This window comes from Penaeus japonicus, unplaced genomic scaffold, assembly GCF_977035675.1.
Source record: "Penaeus japonicus unplaced genomic scaffold, GWHDUDI00000001_assembly GWHDUDI00000012, whole genome shotgun sequence".
NCBI classification, from domain to species: domain Eukaryota; kingdom Metazoa; phylum Arthropoda; class Malacostraca; order Decapoda; family Penaeidae; genus Penaeus; species Penaeus japonicus.
The window spans coordinates 7,571,394-7,586,393 of record NW_028234414.1 but is presented as its reverse complement, the minus strand read 5'-3'; the positions used below and the strand labels follow the sequence as shown (position 1 = coordinate 7,586,393).

The following is a 15,000-nucleotide window of genomic DNA, read 5'->3' as shown; positions in this document are numbered from 1 at the left end:
GCTGTGTTATCAGTGCGGTTACCGGGCGGGTGATACACGTACGTTTGTGTGTGTGTGAAAGAGAGAAAGCGGAGGGAAGGGAAAGAGAGGAGTGAGAGAGAGAGAGAGAGAGAGAGAGAGAGAGAGAGAGAGAGAGAGAGAGAGAGAGAGAGAGAGAGAGAGAGAGAGAGAGAGAGAGAGGTTGGGGGTAGAAAGAGAGAAAGATGGGATGGAGTTAGAGGAAGCGAGATATGGAGGTAAATGGAGAGAAAAGGAAACATACACACACACACACACACACACACACACACACACACACACACATATATATATATATATATATATATATATATATATATATATATATATATATATATATATATATATAGTGTGAGAGAGAGAGGGAGGGAGAGGGAGAGGGAGAGAAAGAGAGAGTCAGAGATCGCGCGCGCGCGTGTGCGTGAAATATATCAATGTGTGTATGTGCGTTTGTGGCGGTATGGGTCAGGGTCGAGCGTGTGCGTATTCGAGGCTGGTGTCCGGGCAAGGCAGCTGCACAGGCAGCCAGTCAGTATGTGTCTAACGCTCGTGGAGTGAGGAAGTGTATTTCTTGCCGCTGCTGGCGAGTTTGACGTGTACCGCATAATCGTTGGAATAATACCGTTCCGAGTGTACCAACCATCAGGTAGTGTCAGGGTGCTGTTTGTGTGTGAAAGAAAGTAATATTATCTGTGTATTTCGATAAAAGGAAAATACAAAATATTTCAGAAATGATTCCTACCACCAGAGATTAGCAGCTGAGTGTCATACTTGTTGTTACGTGTAACCAACATTAACAATGCTTGATGCAGTGTTATTAGGTTTGCATTGCTTATAATGGTAACCTCTAGCTTTCATTCTATGTCTCTCGGCTCATCACGGTAATAACTAACTTGACAGTTGGTGATGCAAGAGACACAGGGCGCTGCCAGGCTCTCACATGGGACATTTTATCGGCATAATTAACGTCACCATTTTAACAGTGCTACAAAAATCTAAAACACCTGTTGTCATTCAGTGCATGGTGATGAATTATTATTAAGTAATGCACTTAAATGCTGTGCTAACGGAATGTCTTCATCAAATATCTCTTGAAGTGAGCTTACTGTTTATACTGGGATATGCGGCTGAGTGTAGGTTATCTCCGTGCAAGATGTGGCTACAGACGAAATGTTATAAGGTTTACGTACAATTTCGCCTTTAGCCTTTGGGTGTGTTTTTTTTTGGTTGAGCTTTTGGCAGTTTTTATCCGTTTTATTTATTATCTGTTTCAAGGGATTTGTACGTAACGGTGGAATATTTATCGCCGATACATTTGCAAATTCTCCTGATTAGTCATTATCATATCTAACGAATGATCTGAGATAAGAAGCTGTTACATGTAGAGACGCTCTTACTCTGAGCATGCATCGTTGTTCACAGGTACAAATGACACCACTGTATTTCATTTAATTGATTTACTGGTTACAAAGTATGCTTTACATATGAATGTTTATTCACGTACACAGCCTGTCATCAAACGAAATACTTAATGGCAGCTTATTAATTACTACTCTTGTCATAATTTTATTGTTGCAAGTAATAACAAGGATGCTTTGACAAGCGTAAAGAGCCTGGGTGAGTTAGACCACGTGCCAGCGAAGCAATGAGTACCAGGCATGCTATTGGATAAGGTGAATGATCTGCATCAGTTCCCTGCTTTTTAATTAAAATAAGAGTTGTGTAATTGCTTTGTCTCGCTGTTCCGAGTGGATCATGAAGTGGGTCAAGTGATGCAAGACAGCAGATGACTCGGAGCAGCTGAAGCGGCGGAGGGAGTGCATGATGAAGAGCCAACGCAAGCGTAACGAGGAGTAATGGTCGACAAAAGAGGACAAAAAGTGACTCGAGTGACGTCGCCGTGTTCGCTCGCACTCTAGGGTTACATCCTCGGCCTCTCGAGACCGCTGTCGCCACGGCCACTCCTCCCCTCCCACCCCCCTCCCAATTCATCCCCTCCCTCCCGTTTCCACTCCCCCTCCCCATCCCCCAGCTTTACTCATTACGTCAGTCCAGAGACGGCAAAAAAGAGGAAGATACTGAGGGGATTCGTGGTATGGGTAGGCGGGGGGTGGGAGGGGAAGGAAGGGGGCAACAGTGACCGGTAGGACGAGGTGCCGGTAATAAGGGTCAGAACACGTGGTTGAAGAGCCGGGAGAGAGAGGGAGGCTGTTGTTGAATCGGAGGGGGGGGGGTGAGGGGGGTTAGGGGTTCCGTCGCTGTACATGAAGAGATATTATCTGGGTCGCTGTGGAAACTGTTTTTTCTTATCCTTATAAGAGATCGAGATTATTAAGATTAAGTATGATTCGAATAGTTTATGCACTTGAACAATTTACATGCCCACCACAAAATCAGGGAAATATACCTGGGACTCTGCCCAACTGACTGAACTTTTATTGATTTAAGAGGGCCTTTAGTCAAACATGAACTAGACATTCGTGATAACTTATCTAGATGCAACAGAATATGAACAATCTCTTATAAACATACATTTCTCTTGATTAAGTTCCAAGTAATGCTGAGTAATTTGTTCCTGCATCACGGCCATTATGTGATCCATTTTCTGAGAGAGAGAGAGAAGAGAGAAAGAGAGAATGAAGTAATAAGAATAAATAAGAATGAGGTTTATTTAAGACGGCAAACGTCAAGGTTTTCAGACGACAACAAGGCCGCGTTTCAACGGCGGAAGAACCTCCTGAGGGTGAAGAGGGACGACGTTTATCCATAGATGACGCGGGATGAAGGGAAGGGTGTGTTTGGGCGGGAGGGAATGGTTCAGGTCAAGGGCCGGGGAAGAAAAAAGGAAAGAAAACAACCTAACCAGAAACGGAGATAGATACAGTATTCTGACCCAAATAGAAATGGGAGGGGAAGGGAGATTTGGGAACGGGGTTGAGAGGACAGAGGAAAGACAAGGGAGAGGAAGAACGGGAGCGAAAGCGGGAGTTAGAGTTAGTGTTAGTGTTAATGTTAGATATAGGGTTAGAGTTAGTGTTAGTGTTAATGTTAGAGTTAGAATTAGAGTTAGAGTTAGAGTTAGAGTTAGAGTTAGAGTTAGAGAGAGAGAGAGAGAGAGAGAGAGAGAGAGAGAGAGAGAGAGAGAGGGAGGGAGGGAGGGAGGGGGGGGGGAATCCTCCTTCTTTACAGAGTAGTAAGAAAGGAAAAGATCACACTAGAACGAGAGAAGGGAAAATCAATGGATAATGTTGCCACCAAGAGGAAAACGAAACAAAAGAGCAGCGGGGCGGGGAAGCGAAGGCTGCCGTGAGGTAGAGGAAGGGTAAATGGCAACTCTCGCCCGATAAAGCCCTTCTCTAATCTTGGGTCCTGCCTTCCACTTGGCCGATAGCCTATCTGACCCTTCATAGCATCGCCTACTAAACCGTATAGCTCGGCCGGTTCACGTCACGTGGCACCTCTTCAGATTAATCTGTGACGTGACTTGGAATCAGGGGGGCACGAGCATGGTTAGGTGTGGGACATGAGGCATGCTAGATTTTAGCGGGCAATGGATGCTAGACTTTTTTGTGCGATGCGTCTGTAGATTTTATTGTGCGAAACTACATTGTAATAGATTTTGCGTTTCTCTCCTGTGACCCGTGTCAAGAATAGATGATGATTTTTTGAAGGAGGGAGAACCTGAAAGCACAGCCTCCTATTCAGGTCCAGACTTACGATTTTCGACCGCAGGAGCCGAGTCCAGGATTTTAACCGCTTGAAGAAGACAAATGTAGTTGCGTATCGTGCTCTGATCTGGTGGCTTTTGAAGTGCACGGAAGAATGACGAAATACGGACTCTCAGTAGGGGAAACAGTAGGTAAAGGAGGGAAGAAGAAAAGGAAGAGAACGGGGGAAGGAAAGCCGTTAGTGAAGGAAGTGGGAGGATGTGTGTTGAGTAAGAAAGAGGAAGTAAAAGAGGAGGAAAGATACGAGGAGAAAGAAAGAAATTGATTTATGAAATAGATGAACTGTATTGAGAAATAGGACAGATCCAAAAGGAAGAAAAGAAAAAGAAATTAAAACAAGACAAGGTAGGGAAGAAGTGTGAATCGCCTGGAAAAGAGAAATAAGGAAGACATATGGAAAGGAAGAAAAGGAAACTTATATTGCAAGGGTGCGCTTTTTGCAAACCCTGTGACACGTGCAACAGCAAACGCCCGCGGTGAGCATTATTAAATAACTTCCAAACCCTCAGGGACCAGTCCACTTGGCCGCGTTCACTTTAACACAGAGAAGTTCATTTTTGGCCTTTCTCTTTCTGGAATGTTTAGAGAGATGTGTGCATTTTTTCATAGCGTTTGATTACTTCAATTCTTCTCGCCTTCGCTGAGAGAATATATTTTGCTTCGCTCTGCCGCCGAACGCCAGCTGTTTCCTTCGGAGTCCGGTATTGCACCACGGACGGCGCAGGCGGTGTCAATTGCAGCTGTTTGTTTTGCTTAGACGAGGATAGTTTGGTGGCTAGAAATTTAGGAGGAGGGTAAGGAGATGGAGATGGAACAAGGAAGAGAGGTTTGAGGAAGAGGAGGTGCAAAAGCAGAGAGGGAGTGGACGGGAAGAGGAATAGGTGGTGGTGATGGAATGGGAGAAGGGGAAAAGGGGAGAAAAGAGAATCGAAGAAAAAATATCAAGTAAGCCGCGAAAAGAGATGTTATGTAAAGTACTTACAAGAGGAATAAGGTTTAAGAAATAAGGTTTAAGAAATAAAGAAGACAAGAAAGACGGATATAGAAGTGGAGGGAGAGAAGTGTTAAGACAACATAACTCAGAAATATGTGCAGTGAGCCTTGCAAGGAGTAAAGGCACTCAGTTTCATTGCAGAATTCTTTATTTTTTTGTTTCTTTTAATCAAAACATGTAGCAGAATGATAGCTCTTAATTTACATTTCTTTAGAATTAACTATCACGCTGTCGTAAATTCGTGTTGAAGCTTTGCGACCAAGTGAGCTCCTTGAGATCACTTTGGAAGCCGATGGACCCTTGAGGTGTCAGTGATAGACCGCGCAGGACTAACACACATGGATGCGAAGGGACAGTTAATGTAGGAGAGCAGAGCGTGCATGTTGGTGTTGGCAGTTTAGGGGGTGGGGGGTTGGTTAGGGGCAGGGAACGTCTCGGTGTATATGGTGGCAAAGATAGCCTACTCCGGAAGGAATGGCATCACTACTACAGCAGACACTGCGACAGAAGACTGCACATGTAAGCGTTTCAGCAAGGCCAGTGTCTGCTTTTTGTGTCGTAAAGAACGTTAGACTCGTGTGGATATTGCACTGAAATTTTCATGAAGTTGTGGTTTAAAACAAGCCTTTAGCTCCACTACTCTTGTATTTGAATATGTCCTTGAGCCTGGGAAACGTCTGGCTTACAGAAGGAGTGTAATATTTATGCTTTATGTATGTGCTGCAGTGGATTATAAGACGGCTGTTTGTCATGGCAACATCTGGACCATGCCATACTGTCGCCATCGCCGCCTCGTCGCCAGTAGGCACCAGGATCCACATAATGCTGCCCAGATGCGACAACTGGCATCTCCCCCCTCCTCTCTCTCTCTCTCTCTCTCTCTCTCTCTCTCTCTCTCTCTCTCTCTCTCTCTCTCTCTCTCTCTCTCCTCTCTCTCTTCTCTCTCTCTTCTCTCTCCTCTCTCTCCTCTCTCTCTCTCTCTCTCTCTCTCTCTCTCTCTCTCTCTCTCTCTCTCTCTCTCTCTCTCTCTCTCTCTCTCTCTCTCTCTCTCTCTCTCTATATATATATATATATATATATATATATATCCCCCCTCCTTCTCTCCCTCTCGCCCTTTCTCTCTCTCTCCCTCTCCCTCTCCCTTTCCCTCTCTCTCTCCCTCTACCTCTCCCTCCCTCCCCCCTCTCTTCCCCCCTCCTCTCTCTCTCTCTCTCTCTCTCTCTCTCTCTCTCTCTCTCTCTCTCTCTCTCTCTCTCTCTCTCTCTCTCTCTCTCTCTCTCCCTCCATTTTTCTTTCTTTGAATTTATTTGTGCCATTCTTCCCACTTTCCAGTTTTCTCCCTCGGAACTGCGAAGGCTTCTTTTGTGTTCCTTGTGTCGTTCACGCCTGATTGGCTTTCAGAAATGTGTTGATTTCCCTTCGTCTTGAGCTGCCGAGATGTTTTATGTGTGCTATTGTGCGGACGGGAGAGGGTGCAGCAGCAGGGAAATTTAGTCACGGATGGATTCATGCAGTGTATCAGCTGGTCATACATTGTAATGCAATGCATTTTGGCATTAATGTTGTGCTAGAGAAAGCCTTAGAAGTTCAAGACGTGTTAGATTGGGCGCTTTATGATAGAGAGCACGAACTCATGCCCAGTAAAATTTCGCAGTTAGGCTAAAGAACTGGGCCAGTGGCCTTCGCATGAGATAACCTAGCTGAGGAGGTGTGCTTGAAGTGTTATTTATGTGCTGAATACTGATGCTCCGGTTGCAGTGTCGTGTATCCTGCATCCCATATCACTTCCGCGGGAACGCTCGAAAAATAGAGGAGGTGGGAGAGGAGGGAGGGAGAAAAGAAAGAGGGAACGAGCCCAAGGGAGCTAATTCAGCAGATGTACTGCAAGACTGCATAATTGATAATGGTCTAGATGGCGATTTATTAAATGTTTTAATGTGTATGCTGGACTGTCGGTTATCGCGTATGACGTATGGTGTCTGGAGTTGTGGAGTGTGTCATTTTCACCATTTTTTCCGTGACTATATAATTATGACGGGGCATGCAACCATGGTGGCCCATATCTAGAGCACAAATTTAATGAAAGACATCTGATGTTAAATGCTTAGGATGTGTTCATGCCTGTGCGTGTTTGTCGGTACACGGGAGTGACAGGGTAGCTTTTGGGTAGTAAAAATATGCCGCATAACATTAGCGCTACAGCCTGTCGAGGCAAAATAAGCTCTGTGACACCATTGTCATCGGTAACACTTTCCGGACGCATCGTAACGCCCCTTACAGTGATGGTGACGCTAATGAGGAATGTCTGTTCGGGGATGAGTGAAACGAATGCATTATTTCGTGATCTTTAACTACGGAATGCATTATCTTTAAAGCGAATATTTAACGGTTAATGACGTTCGTTATTGCATATTGAGCGCTGGTTTGTGTATGTCTAAGTCTTCTAAACTAGGCAAAATACTCGTTTAAGATTCTGGCGCTGTTCTTAAGGCGGAGAGGATTTCACTGTAGAGCTGTGCGAAATACTATCACAATGCGCTTGCAGAGCTGGCATGTCAACTGCAGTTATTATGGCATGTGAGCGGCCCTGTGTGGCCACACCCATGCTCTTCCCCCCTTTCCATTTTCACTCTCTTTCTCTCTCTCTCTCTCTCTCTCTCTCTCTCTCTCTCTCTCTCTCTCTCTCTCTCTCTCTCTCTCTCTCTCTCTCTCTCTCTCTCTCTCTCTCCTTCTCTCTCTCTCTCTCTCTCTCTCTCTCTCTCTCTCTCTCTCTCTCTCTCTCTCTCTCTCTCTCTCTCTCTCTCTCCTTCTCTTTCTCCCTTTCTCTCCCTATATCCCCCTCTCTCCCTCCCTTTTTCTCCCACCCTACCTCTCTTCTTCTCTCCCTCCTTCCCTCCCTCCCTCCCTCCCTGTCATCCCCCATCTCTACCTTCCTGTTATCCTCTTCTCTGCCTCCCTGTTGTCCCCCTTCTCTCCCTCCCTGTTATCCCCTTCTCTACCTTCCTGTTATCCCCTTCTCTGCCTCCCTGTTATCCCCCTTCTCTCCCTCCCTGTTATCCCCTTCTCTGCCTCCCTGTTATCCCCTTCTCTGCCTTCCTGTTATCCCCTTCTCTGCCTCCCTGTTATCCTCTTCTCTCCCTCCCTGTTATCCCCTTCTCTGCCTCCCTGTTATCCTCTTCTCTGCCTCCCTGTTATCCCCTTCTCTGCCTCCCTGTTATCCTCTTCTCTCCCTCCCTGTTATCCCCTTCTCTGCCTCCCTGTTATCCCCTTCTCTGCCTTCCTGTTATCCCCTTCTCTGCCTCCCTGTTATCCTCTTCTCTCCCTCCCTGTTATCCCCTTCTCTGCCTTCCTGTTATCCCCTTCTCTGCCTCCCTGTTATCCCCCTTCTCTCCCTCCCTGTTATCCCCCTCTCTGCACTTCTGTTATCCCCTTCTCTGCCTTCCTGTTATCCCATTCTCTGCCTCCCTGTTATCCCCCTTCTCTCCCTCCCTGTTATCCCCCTTCTCTCCCTCCCTGTTATCCCCTTCTCTGCCTTCCTGTTATCCCCTTCTCTGCCTCCCTGTTATCCCCCTTCTCTCCCTCCCTGTTATCCCCCTCTCTGCACTTCTGTTATCCCCTCCTCTGTCTCCCTGTTATCGCCTTTTCTGCCTCCCTGTTATCCCCTTCTCTTCCTCCCTATTATCCCCTACTCTGCCTTCCTATTATTCCCTTCTTTCCCTCCCTGTTATTCCCTTCTCTGCCTCCCTATTATCCCCCTTCTCTCCCTCCCTGTTACCCCCCTTCTCTCCCTCCCTCTTATCCCCTTCTCTCCCTCCTATTATCTCTTTCTCTCCCTCCCTATTATCCACTTCTCTGCCTCCCTGTTATCCCCCTTCTCTCCCTCCCTGTTATCCCCTTCTCTCCCTCCCTGTTATCCCCTTCTCTGCCTCCCTGTTATCCCCTTCTCTGCCTCCCTGTTATCCCCTTCTCTCCCTCCCTGTTATCCCCTTCTCTGCCTTCCTGTTATCCCCTTCTCTGCCTCCCTGTTATCCTCTTCTCTCCCTCCCTGTTATCCCCTTCTCTGCCTCCCTGTTATCCCCCTTCTCTCCCTCCCTGTTATCCCCTTCTCTGCCTCCCTGTTATCCCCCTTCTCTCCCTCCCTGTTATCCCCCTTCTCTCCCTCCCTGTTATCCCCCTTCTCTCCCTCCCTGTTATCCCCTTCTCTGCCTTCCTGTTATCCCATTCTCTGCCTCCCTGTTATCCCCCTTCTCTCCCTCCCTGTTATCCCCTTCTCTGGCTTCCTGTTATCCCCTTCTCTACCTTCCTGTTATCCCCTTCTCTGCCTCCCTGTTATCCCCCTTCTCTCCCTCCCTGTTATCCCCTTCTCTGGCTTCCTGTTATCCCCTTCTCTACCTTCCTGTTATCCCCTTCTCTGCCTCCCTGTTATCCCCCTTCTCTGCCTCCTTATTATCCCCCTTCTCTGCCTCCTTATTATCCCCCTTCTCTCTCTCCCTGTTATCCCCCATCTCTGCCTCCCTGTTATCCCCCTTCTCTGCCCCTCTGTTATCCCCCTTCTCTGCCTCCTTACTATCCCCCTTCCCTCCCTCCATATTATCCCCCTTCTCTCCCTCCCAGTTATCCCCCTTCTCTGCCCCTCTGTTATCCCCCTTCTCTCTCTCCCTGTTATCCTCCTCCTCTCCCTCTTTGTTATCCCCATGTTCTGCCCCTCTGTTATCCCCCTTCTCTGCCTCCTTATTATCCCCCTTCTCTCCCTCCCTGTTATCCCCCTTCTCTGCCTCCCTGTTGTCCCCCTTCTCTCTCTCCCTGTTATCCCCCTTCTCTGCCTCCCTGTTATCCCCCTTCTCTCTCTCCCTGTTATCCTCCTCCTCTGCTCTAGCACGGAGACCAAGAGCGCGTCAGTCTGATAGTCCGAATCCCTTATCTCGCCGTCGCATCCTGTTGGTAAGAATGGTCCTAAAACCTTGGTTGTATTATCCTAAATGTACGCATTATTTCTTTGGAATTGGCTCCCTGAGTTATTTAAAGGATTGACAAATGTGTTATTAGTTTGTAAGGGGCTAAGAAAGTGGTGTTTTGGGTTGAACCTTTTGGCGGAAAGGTTTAACCAAAGGGGAGGAGAATAGTGAATAAGCAAGTTGGCGAGGATTCCGTCGAGGCTGATGATAAGGGAACCTTTAAGAAAAGTCGTCTTAAGCGCCAGGGACTGACTGATTTAGGTTTTGTTTGTAAACGAGATCAGTAAGCCTTCCTGTACACATACGCGCGCGCACGCACACACACGCACACGACACGAACACGGCATGTACAGGACAAGCACACGCACACGCTCATGCACAAGCACACGCACAAGCACGCGCACACGCACACTCACACGCACACGCACACGCGCGTGCACACACACACACACACACACACACACACACACACACACACACACACACACACACACACACACACACACACACACACACACACATTCACACACACACACACACACATATATATATATATATATATATATATATATATATATATATATATATATATATATATATATCTTTTGTGTGTATCTGTTTCCGAAGTATGGTTTTGGACTGAAAGGGAATTCCTGGAGGACCGACACCGTGTGCCCATGAAGTGGGTATCGTCCGAGCCAGGGTCTGTGCTCCGACGGGCCTGTTAGAGAGTAGGGCTCAGTCTGTGGACGTGCGTGGGCGACTGTGTTAAACATCATTAAATATCCTGAGTGCGAGGCGGATGTGGTGTGTCATGGGCCTAATTAGGGAAAGGCCTCTTGCTTGCAGTCGTTGAGGATCACACCCGAGTATATGTTGCCGTTGAGCGTAAGCAGAAACGGAAGGCGTTAAATAGGTATTCAGTTTGTAGGCCTGCTTACTCTGAGATTTTGCTTTTTTTTCAATGTTTTCGGGATTCTTCATTATAATTTCACTGTTTAACGGAAAGAGTTCAAGCATTTCCTGTCACATCAGCCTTGTTTACCTCTCTGCACTACCCGTTTGTTTTCTCTTCCCATCCCCCCCCCCTCTCTCTCTCTCTCTCTCTCTCTCTCTCTCTCTCTCTCTCTCTCTCTCTCTCTCTCTCTCTCTCTCTCTCTCTCTCTCTCTCTCTCTCTCTCTCTCACTCGCCCTATCTATCTAACTATCCTTTTATCTATCTATTTCATTACATCTGCCTCCCTTCTTCTGTTATCTGAATTGTAAACAGCTTTCGTGCCATCACTGAAGCGAGTGCATTTGAGTTCCAATGCCACAGCACTGCTGTCACATCCATTGTGTAAGACTTATGAATGTTGATTTGATCATAGACATTCACGCCCCCCCCCCTTCTTTATCCTCGAATGGATTCGCCCCCCCCCCTCCTGCCATCTTTTAGGAGCACGTTCACGTTCGTTCGACTCCCCATTTTTCTCGCTCTTATGGCCCATTCTTTATCATTATTTTCCCATTCTCCGTCTACGGGAACGGTATGGAGGGAGAGAGAAACTTGACATTCTAATGCATGTGATAAGCATGTCAGACGACCTTTAGCGTGTATATGTGCCCATGTATTTGTATATATATGTGTATGAGTTTGTGTTTCATGTTTTGTATTTCTTTGATATTTGTCTTTGTTTGATTATGCATGCGTGTTTGTGCACTCGTAAATACGTGCTTCCATGTGCAGGAGCGATGTCATCTCCTCACATAACGCTGTCCGTGAAACCGAGAATGTGAGTGAGTGACGACGACCCAAGCAGAGGCAGAAGCGATGTAACATGATAAGCAGTTTGTTCACCCTCTACAACGTCAATATCGAAACAAACACTCTTCTTGTACTTGCTGACTCATTTACTGAGGTCGGTGTAAACATTTTTTTTTTCCTGCATCATTATTATTATAGGATTTTATATCACTGACTCACACAAAGAGAGTTAGGAGATTCATTCTGCGGGGCGGGCGGGGTAACGGTCGCTGAAACGGATGAATCTTCGAGACGAGCTTCATTACCCAGAACAGCAAGGTTTTTAAGCGCCGTCACTCGCTGATGAGTCAGTCTGGAGGACTTGGAAGAACTGAACTGAAAGAGATGCAAGGCCGTTGCACTGAAATGGTGACCGATCAAAGAATGAGAGAGAGAGAGAGAGAGAGAGAGAGAGAGAGAGAGAGAGAGAGAGAGAGAGAGAGAGAGAGAGAGAGAGAGAGACCGAAAGTCAAAAAAAAAAAAAAAAAAAAAATGTACTGTAGTAGTAAGAAAAGAAATGAAAAAAAGAATTCTGAGCGACGGAGTAGAAGAAATGAGGCGCAAACGGGAACAGCCTTCGTCTTGCAGTAAAGCAGTGAATGTGCTTGAGCTTTTGTCTCGCGGTCGCTGGAATGAAAGATCAAATTTGCAAGCGCAGCGAGATTAGAAATTGGATTCTCATAATCAGGTTTTTGGAACGAGGTGTATCAGCTCTCAACTTCTTCATCTTCTTTTTATCCTTCTTGTTGAACTTTTTTTTTACTATAATTTTGAAGTCGAAGTTTTGTTTCAGTCGAACATTTCTTTGTTATTTTTCAAGATTATTATCATTATCATTACTGGTGTTGTTATTGCTGTCGTTATCTTCGTCGTTTTCATCCTTCTCCACCTCGCGATCATTATCATCTTTATCTTCATCTTAATCGTAATCTTAATCTTAATCTTAATCTTAATCTTAATCTTAATCTTAATCTTAATCTTAATCTTAATCATCATTATCATCATCATCATCATCATCATCATCATCATCATCATCATCATCATCATCATCATCATCATCATCACCACCACCACCACCACCACCACCACCATCATCATCACCATCATTATCATCATCATCATCATCATCATCATCATCATCATCATCACCATCATCATCCCCATCATCATCACTATCTATTTTCACTACTAACCTCATCAAACCACCATCACGATTACCTTTAGTATCATCACCTGCAACACTAACACCACCATGACTAGTCATACTATCATATTTACATTTTTATCCATTGACGTAGGATTATATAATTCAGACAACCAATCTCCCCCCCCCCCACTCTCCCACCTCGTCACCTTTATCTCACCCGATCCTCCTCCCCCTCATGACCCCACCCCCCTTCCCCTTCCCTCCCCCTCATCAGCTCCATCTCCTCCCACCTGTCCGCCAGCGCTAAAGGACCGCAAGCACGCAGTAATCACAAGTGCGTTTTGACGAGACATAATGGCCTCATTTTCCTCTATTCATTCTTAATCCCATTCCTCCTCCTCCTCCTCCGTCACCTCCTTCTCTTCTGTCTCCTCCTTCTCCTCCTCCTCCTCCTCCTCCTCCTCCTCCTCCTCCTCCTCCTCCTCCTCCTCCTCCTCCTCCTTCACCTCCTCCTCCTCCTCCTCCTCCTCCTTCACCTCCTCCTCCTCCTCCTCCTCCTCCTTCTCCTCCTTCTCCTTCTCCTCTTTTTCCTACCCCTCTTCTTCTTCTTATTATTATTATATTATAATTATTATTATTATTATCATTTCCCTCCTCCTTATCCTCCTCCTCTTCCTTCTTATCCTCCTTCGCCCTTCCTTCTCCCCCTCCTCTTCCTCCTCTCCCTCCTCTTCATCCCTCTTGATAGTGAGGAGATTAGGAGCCCTAGCAATTGGATTTGAATGTATTTCAAACCTTAACGACTGATCTCTTAGAAATAGGGCTCGTTGACATTCAGTTTATTTTTTTTAGCTTAGCGAAATCTAGATATCAAAATGGGTGAATGAGGCTTTGGGAGACTCGGAAATAACTTTTGAGGATTAACACTGAACTGTAACTTCGACTCTGGAAAAGCATGGCCGAGGAGGATAAAAAATAAACCAAAAACAAATAAGAAGATTAAAGAAAAAGCTGAGAAGTTGTGCTGCACTGTCATTTTTTTCACATTTATGAATTTGGACGCTCATTTGTCGATTTCAAACTCACAGTGACACCGCAGAAAGCGAAGCGTGGAAGAGCATGCCCCGCCCTTTTCGAGAGCTGAGCGGGGCTTTTCCTCCGGAGCGAGAGACTCCCAAGCAGGTTCGAGGAAACACGAGGAGTTGGTCGACGAAAGGTTGCAGGTGCTGTTACGGGGTTACGGCCGAGCGCACTGCCAAGGGCGGGGTTTGGGGTTGCATGCAGCCTCTCCATTATAAACCCACGCGCTTTTTCAGGCAGAGGAACCGTTGGTCGCGTTAGCCTGCTGCTCGACCTTGTTGCACGGCTCTTTCATGCTCCGGAGGTCAGGGAGTCATGCGCGGCGTCTGGCGGGCGCGGTTCAGGTCATACAATAAGCCTAGAGCGTTGCAAGGGCGAATGGGGAGGGGGAGGGGGAGGGGGAGGCGACTTGGACTAACGGTAGGCGCGTGATGGAGCCACCACAGGCGCGCTAACATCATAACATTAACCTGATCTCCGTCCGCTGTGGCCCGGCGGTATGCACAGGTGGGGGACTTACCTGCTCATAGCACTCGGTCGGCGCTCGCGCTCTCTATCGCCCTTTCCTTCCTTCTCTTCCCAAATTACTTGTGAGTTCGTTCTCTCTCTCTCTCTCTCTCTCTCTCTCTCTCTCTCTCTCTCTCTCTCTCTCTCTCTCTCTCTCTCTCTCTCTCTCTCTCTCTCTCTCTCCCCTTTCTCTCTCTCATCCTCTCTTTTCTCCTTTCTTCTCTTTTCTTCTTCTCTCTTTCTTTACTCCACCTCTCTCTCAATCCTCCTCTCCTGCATTCCCCCTTCCCTCCCCTTTGCTTTCCCTCTCTCCCCGTTACTTCCCCTTTCTCCCCTTTACCCCCTTCTCCTTCTGCCCCCTTTACCCCCCCGCTTCTCTCCTCTCCCTTTTACTTCCCCTTTCTCTTCCTCTCATCCCTGTCACCGTAGTCGCATCCCCATGACACACCTGGTACCAGTGATCACACTAGCGGTACCACGTTAATTATGTTACAGCTGGACCGCCACGCTTGCCCCTCCCCTCTTTCTCTTTCTCTCTCTCTCTCTCTCTCTCTCTCTCTCTCTCTCTCTCTCTCTCTCTCTCTCTCTCTCTCTCTCTCTCTCTCTCTCTCTCTCTCTCTCTCTCTCTCTCTCTTATTCACTCAGTCACTCAGTCTCTCTCTCTCTCATATGTTGCCAAGTCCATGAACTCAATTAAACAAGCTTTTCCATATACGGCTTTGATTGTGCTCTTTAATTGAATTGATTGAATTACTTTCCATGTAAAGCGACGTAGACTGACTGAT

At 46.7% G+C, this 15,000-nt stretch overlaps 1 protein-coding gene across 4 annotated transcripts in view; it reads left to right on the top strand.

Annotated features, from left to right (window-relative positions):
• The first annotated feature begins 501 nt into the window (after positions 1-501).
• Positions 502-15,000, top strand: part of LOC122261965 (ras-related protein ced-10) — a 76,477-nt gene continuing 61,978 nt past the window's right edge. Inside the window, exon 1 of one of the 4 annotated variants that reach the window (XM_043029817.2) lies at positions 502-664. The gene's annotated coding sequence lies outside the window, so the exon portion shown is untranslated. The remainder of the gene's footprint in view (positions 665-15,000) is intronic. The other 3 variants (XM_043029816.2, XM_043029818.2, XM_043029819.2) reach the window with 3 other exon arrangements.